Here is a 7,265-nt window from a genome sequence, read left to right as displayed (position 1 = left end):
GTCGTCATGAAAAAAAACATAAGGGGTAACACTGTTATTTTAAATTGGTCGTCATGAAAAAAACATAAGGGGTAACACTGTTGTTTTTTATTGGTCGTCATGAAAAAAAACATAAGGGGTAACACTGTTGTTTTTTATTGGTCGTCATGAAAAAAACATAAGGGGTAAAACTGTTGTTTTTTATTGGTCGTCATGAAAAAAAACATAAGGGGTGACACTGTTGTTTTTTATTGGTCGTCATGAAAAAAAACATAAGGGGTAACACTGTTGTTTTTTATTGGTCGTCATGAAAAAAACATAAGGGGTAAAACTGTTGTTTTTTATTGGTCGTCATGAAAAAAAACATAAGGGGTGTCCCTGTTGTTTTTTATTGGTCGTCATGAAAAAAACATAAGGGGTAACACTTGTTTTTTATTGGTCGACATGAAACAAACATAAGGGGTAACACTGTTGTTTTTTATTGGTCGTCATGAAAAAAACATAAGGGGTAACACTGTTGTTTTTATCGGTCGTCATGAAAAAAAACATAAGGGGTAACACTGTTGTTTTTTATCGGTCGTCGTGAAAAAAACATAAGGGGTAACATTGTTGTCTTTTATTGGTCGTCATGAAAAAAAACATAAGGGGTAACACTGTTGTTTTTTATCGGCCGTCATGAAAAAAAACATAAGGGGTAAACACTGTTGTGTTTTATTGGTGGTCATAAAAAAAACATAAGGGGTAACACCGTTGTTTTTTATCGGTCATCATAAAAAAAACATAAGGGGTAAACTGTTGTTTTTTATTGGTCGTCATGGAAAAAACCATAAGGTAAAAAATAGAAATACACACATACTTTTTAATGTAATGTCCTCTTTATTGATGATTGATTATTGTGTTTTGTCATCGCCTCAGTGGTGCAGTGGAGTGCACTCTGCCTAACCCATTGGAGACCGCGGCTCAACTTCTCTGAAAAACACAATGTCTTTAATTTGAAACATAATGCTATCATGTCTATTGCACTGTCACAGATAACCTCAGACTAAATTGAATTACTAATTTCAGTGGGAAGTGGAGAGAGCTGTGTGTTAACCCCCTGGAGACCGGGGTTCAAGTCCGGTTGATGCCCTCTGATGGAAGACCCTTATTTCCATTTCATGCTAATTATAACGTCAAGTATAAACATTGTGACGACTTTTTTCAGTGTCTTGATGGTGCATTGATAAGTTCGGAGGTTCACACTCTGAACAGCTCAGGTTCGGATCCCCGCAAAAACGTAGACACTGTTGTTTTTTATTGGTCGTCATGAAAAAAAACATAAGGGGTAACACTAATGTTTTTTATTGGTCATGAAAAAAAACATAAGGGGTAACACTGATGTTTTTTATTGGTCGTCATGAAAAAAAACATAAGGCGTAACACTGTTGTTTTTTATTGGTCGTCATGAAAAAACATAAGGGGTAAAACTGTTGTTTTTTATTGGTCGTCATGAAAAAAAACATAAGGGGTGACACTCTTGTTTTTTATTGGTCGTCATGAAAAAAAACAAGGGGTAAGACTAATGTTTTTTATTGGTCATGAAAAAAAACATAAGGGGTAACACTGATGTTTTTTATTGGTCGTCATGAAAAAAAAAACATAAGGGGTAACACTGTTATTTTAAATTGGTCATCATGAAAAAACATAAGGGGTAACACTGTTGTTTTTTATTGGTCGTCATGAAAAAAAACATAAGGGGTAACACTGTTGTTTTTTATTGGTCGTCATGAAAAAAACATAAGGGGTAAAACTGTTGTTTTTTATTGGTCGTCATGAAAAAAAACATAAGGGGTGACACTGTTGTTTTTTATTGGTCGTCATGAAAAAAAACATAAGGGGTAACACTGTTGTTTTTTATTGGTCGTTATGAAAAAAACATAAGGGGTAAAACTGTTGTTTTTTATTGGTCGTCATGAAAAAAAACATAAGGGGTGACACTGTTGTTTTTTATTGGTCGTCATGAAAAAAACATAAGGGGTAACACTTGTTTTTTATTGGTCGACATGAAACAAACATAAGGGGTAGCACTGCTGTTTTTTATCGGCCGTCATGAAAAAAAACATAAGGGGTAACACTGTTGTTTTTTATCGGCCGTCATGAAAAAAACATAAGGGGTAACACTGTTGTTTTTTATCGGCCGTCATGAAAAAAAACAAAAGGGGTAACACTGTTGTTTTTTATCGGTCGTCATGAAAGAAAACATAAGGGGTAACACTGTTGTTTTTTATTGGTCGTCATGAAAGAAAACATAAGGGGTAGCACTGTTGTTTTTTATCGGTCGTCATGAAAAAAAACTTAAGGGGTAACACTGTTGTTTTTTATTGGTCGTCATGAAAAAAACATAAGGGGTAACACTGTTGTTTTTATCGGTCGTCATGAAAAAAAACATAAGGGGTAACACTGTTGTTTTTATCGGTCGTCATGAAAAAAAACATAAGGGGTAACACTGTTGTTTTTTATTGGTCGTCATGAAAAAAACATAAGGGGTAACACTGTTGTTTTTTATTGGTCGTCATGAAAAAAACATAAGGGGTAAAACTGTTGTTTTTTATTGGTCGTCATGAAAAAAAACAAGGGGTAAGACTAATGTTTTTTATTGGTCATGAAAAAAAACATAAGGGGTAACACTGATGTTTTTTATTGGTCGTCATGAAAAAAAAAACATAAGGGGTAACACTGTTATTTTAAATTGGTCATCATGAAAAAACATAAGGGGTAACACTGTTGTTTTTTATTGGTCGTCATGAAAAAAAACATAAGGGGTAACACTGTTGTTTTTTATTGGTCGTCATGAAAAAAACATAAGGGGTAAAACTGTTGTTTTTTATTGGTCGTCATGAAAAAAAACATAAGGGGTGACACTGTTGTTTTTTATTGGTCGTCATGAAAAAAAACATAAGGGGTAACACTGTTGTTTTTTATTGGTCTTCATGAAAAAAACATAAGGGGTAAAACTGTTGTTTTTTATTGGTCGTCATGAAAAAAAACATAAGGGGTGACACTGTTGTTTTTTATTGGTCGTCATGAAAAAAACATAAGGGGTAACACTTGTTTTTTATTGGTCGACATGAAACAAACATAAGGGGTAGCACTGCTGTTTTTTATCGGCCGTCATGAAAAAAAACATAAGGGGTAACACTGTTGTTTTTTATCGGCCGTCATGAAAAAAACATAAGGGGTAACACTGTTGTTTTTTATCGGCCGTCATGAAAAAAAACAAAAGGGGTAACACTGTTGTTTTTTATCGGTCGTCATGAAAGAAAACATAAGGGGTAACACTGTTGTTTTTTATTGGTCGTCATGAAAAAAACATAAGGGGTAGCACTGTTGTTTTTTATCGGTCGTCATGAAAAAAAACTTAAGGGGTAACACTGTTGTTTTTTATTGGTCGTCATGAAAAAAACATAAGGGGTAACACTGTTGTTTTTATCGGTCGTCATGAAAAAAAACATAAGGGGTAACACTGTTGTTTTTATCGGTCGTCATGAAAAAAAACATAAGGGGTAACACTGTTGTTTTTTATTGGTCGTCATGAAAAAAACATAAGGGGTAAAACTGTTGTTTTTTATTGGTCGTCATGAAAAAAAACATAAGGGGTGACACTGTTGTTTTTTATTGGTCGTCATGAAAAAAAACATAAGGGGTAACACTGTTGTTTTTTATTGGTCGTCATGAAAAAAACATAAGGGGTAAAACTGTTGTTTTTTATTGGTCGTCATGAAAAAAAACATAAGGGGTGACACTGTTGTTTTTTATTGGTCGTCATGAAAAAAACATAAGGGGTAACACTTGTTTTTTATTGGTCGACATGAAACAAACATAAGGGGTAGCACTGCTGTTTTTTATCGGCCGTCATGAAAAAAAACATAAGGGGTAACACTGTTGTTTTTTATCGGCCGTCATGAAAAAAACATAAGGGGTAACACTGTTGTTTTTTATCGGCCGTCATGAAAAAAAACAAAAGGGGTAACACTGTTGTTTTTTATCGGTCGTCATGAAAGAAAACATAAGGGGTAACACTGTTGTTTTTTATTGGTCGTCATGAAAAAAACATAAGGGGTAGCACTGTTGTTTTTTATCGGTCGTCATGAAAAAAAACTTAAGGGGTAACACTGTTGTTTTTTATTGGTCGTCATGAAAAAAACATAAGGGGTAACACTGTTGTTTTTATCGGTCGTCATGAAAAAAAACATAAGGGGTAACACTGTTGTTTTTATCGGTCGTCATGAAAAAAAACATAAGGGGTAACACTGTTGTTTTTTATTGGTCGTCATGAAAAAAACATAAGGGGTAACACTGTTGTTTTTTATCGGTTGTCGGGAAAAAAACATAAGGGGTAACATTGTTGTCTTTTATTGGTCGTCAACAAAAAACATAAGGGGTAACACTGTTGTTTTTTATCGGCCGTCATGAAAAAAAACATAAGGGGTAACACTGTTGTTTTTTATTGGTGGTCATAAAAAAAACATAAGGGGTAACACCGTTGTTTTTTATCGGTCGTCATGAAAAAAAAATAGGGGGTAACACTTTTGTTTTTTATTGGTCGTCATGAAAAAAACATAAGGGGTAACACTGTTATTTTTTATTGATCGTCATGAAAAAAAACATAAGGGGTAACACTGTTGTTTTTTGTCATAATGAACAAAAACATAAGGGGAAACACTGTTGTTTTTTATCGGTCGTCATGAAAAAAACATAGGGGTAACACTGTTGTTTTTTATCGGTCGTCATGAAAAAAAACATAAGGGGTAACACTGTTGTTTTTTATTGGTCGTCATGAAAAAAAAATAAGGGGTAACACTGTTGTTTTTTATTGGTCGTCATGAAAAAAACATAAGGGGTAACACTGTTGTTTTTTATTGATCGTCATGAAAAAAAACATAAGGGGTAACACTGTTGTTTTTTGTCATGATGAACAAAAACATAAGGGGTAAAACTGTTGCTTTTTATTGGTCGTCATGAAAAAAAACATAAGGGGTAACACTTGTTTTTTATTGGTCGTCATGATAAAAACATAGGTCGTTTTTATGTTTATCGGTCGTCATGAAAAAAAACATAAGGGGTAACACTGTTGTTTTTTATTGGTCGTCATGAAAAAAAAATAAGGGGTAACACTGTTGTTTTTTGTCATAATGAACACAAACATAAGGGGTAACACTGTTGTTTTTTATTGATCGTCATGAATAAAACATAAGTCATGAACAAAAACATAAGGGGTAACACTGTTGTTTTTTATTGGTCGTCATGAAAAAAACATGGGGGGTAACACTGTTGTTTTTCTTTGGTCGTCATGAAAAAAAACAAAAATGTTTTTTATTGGTCGTCATAAAAAAAAACATAAGGGGTTACACTGTTGTTTTTTATTGGTCGTCATGAAAAAATTATAAGGGGTAACACTGTTGTTTTTTATTGGTCGTCATGAAAAAAACATAAGGGGTAACACTTGTTTTTTATTGGTCGTCATGAATACAACATAAGGGTTAACACTAGGCCTGCAGCGGATTCGAATTGTATCCGAATCCGTTCGGTTCGTTTACCACAGTTCGGAGCATTCTGGAGATCCGCGGATTTCGGTTTCATGAAGGCATTGCCTTATGTAGCGTATTTTGCCTACTGTAGCCTACGTCCGATACAAAAGGGTGTTTAGGACCCAGCGGAATGCATTCTCTCCAGTGCTGCCCGAGCCAATGAGGTAGCTGTAATAGGTTGTTTTCTGAAGTTCAAGCGCACGATTCCTAAATTTAAAGAAAGTAATTGATACAATTATATTCTAAATATACGGGAGATAAATACAAACGGGTGATAAGCGGGATAACGGCCTTCGAGGTCGACCGGTTCGATGGAAAAAATGGACAGGTAGAGGCAACTCTGGCTTCATGCTGCGCTCGTCGCCAGAGTTCTAAGCCTCGTCGGCCGTTATCCCTTAAGGCCGATTTAGGGTCTTTTTAGACGCAGAGACGTAAGCACGTAATTTACACAAGGGACCTGTTTTAGACAAGTTTTGATTTACGGTTCCTTTAAGGTTCCTTAAGGATTGCGCGTGTTGCAAGGGGATTCTCCGCCAGAACAGTAGGGGGAGCAACGAACGAATCTGTGGGCGTGGAAGTGGAAATCGCTTGCTTGTTTATATTTATAATCATAGCCGCGGGAACGTATTCTCAGCAGGGGGTGCTAGAAAAAAAAACTCAGCCTGGACTAGACTCGCAACTCGCTACATTGATAAAAAAAGATATATAGCAGCGTAGCTCAATTACACCAGTGCATGCGCGCACAGTCGAAAATCGATCGTTGTGTTCACACCATGGTTCACATCCAGCTGCTCACAGAACAAGTTTAGCGCACCACCGCTCCCCTCACACTTTTTCATATAACTTTTTTTCAGCACTAGGTCATATGAGCATTAAATAAATGCTGCGTCTCAAAATGCCTTGGACAGCAGCGACGATGACCCGCTTTGCCACGGGCCGAAACAGTGTGGAGCGAACACAGCGGGGCAGAGGAGTGTCAGGAATAGTCTTTTGTGTACACATCAGTACGGCCTATATGCACTACTGTTTAGTGGCAATGCAGTGTTTTATTCTATGCCTTTTAATTTTCGTATATTATTTCAATGAATACAATTTATTTATTTATAAAAACAAGATCTGGTCTTCAAATCTTTTTTCCAAACATAGGTCGGGTTTGTGTTTATATTCGGACCAATACGGTACAGCGGGCGCTCACATGACGTTAAGCATTTCCTGGTGCATAATGTGACGCTTCAGAACCTAAAATCCCGTTTCTCCCCGTTGACACGACAACACATAACCGGCGTTTTCAGAAATCTCCACTTTGGCCGGAGTTTTTAGAAATAATCGTTTTCTGTGATAAGACGGGGCCTCAGACAGGGGGTGCGGCAGCACCCCCAGCACCCCTACTTCCCGCGGTACTGTTTATAATTATCATAATTCGTTCTTGTGTTTTCTTCTTCTCCTTCTTCAAAATTCTTCATTCGCTTCTGTCACGGCCTTTTAAAAATGGCGCTATTATGCTGTAAAACCGGAAATGTGAGACTCCTGAAAGGATGTGGTTAGCTGGCCAATCACAGTCTTTGCGAGCTGCGTAGGGCCGTAGTGTTTTATGCCGCTTTTCCACCGCACATGTAGCTCGACTCGACACGACACGACTCGACACGACTCGACACGGTAGCAGCGCGGGTCCTTTTCCACCGCAAATAGTACCTCCGGGACGTGGGCGGGGTCGGCTGC

Source organism: Gadus morhua, chromosome 4 (assembly GCF_902167405.1).
Source record: "Gadus morhua chromosome 4, gadMor3.0, whole genome shotgun sequence".
Taxonomy (NCBI): domain Eukaryota; kingdom Metazoa; phylum Chordata; class Actinopteri; order Gadiformes; family Gadidae; genus Gadus; species Gadus morhua.
Note: the sequence above shows the minus strand (reverse complement) of the source record.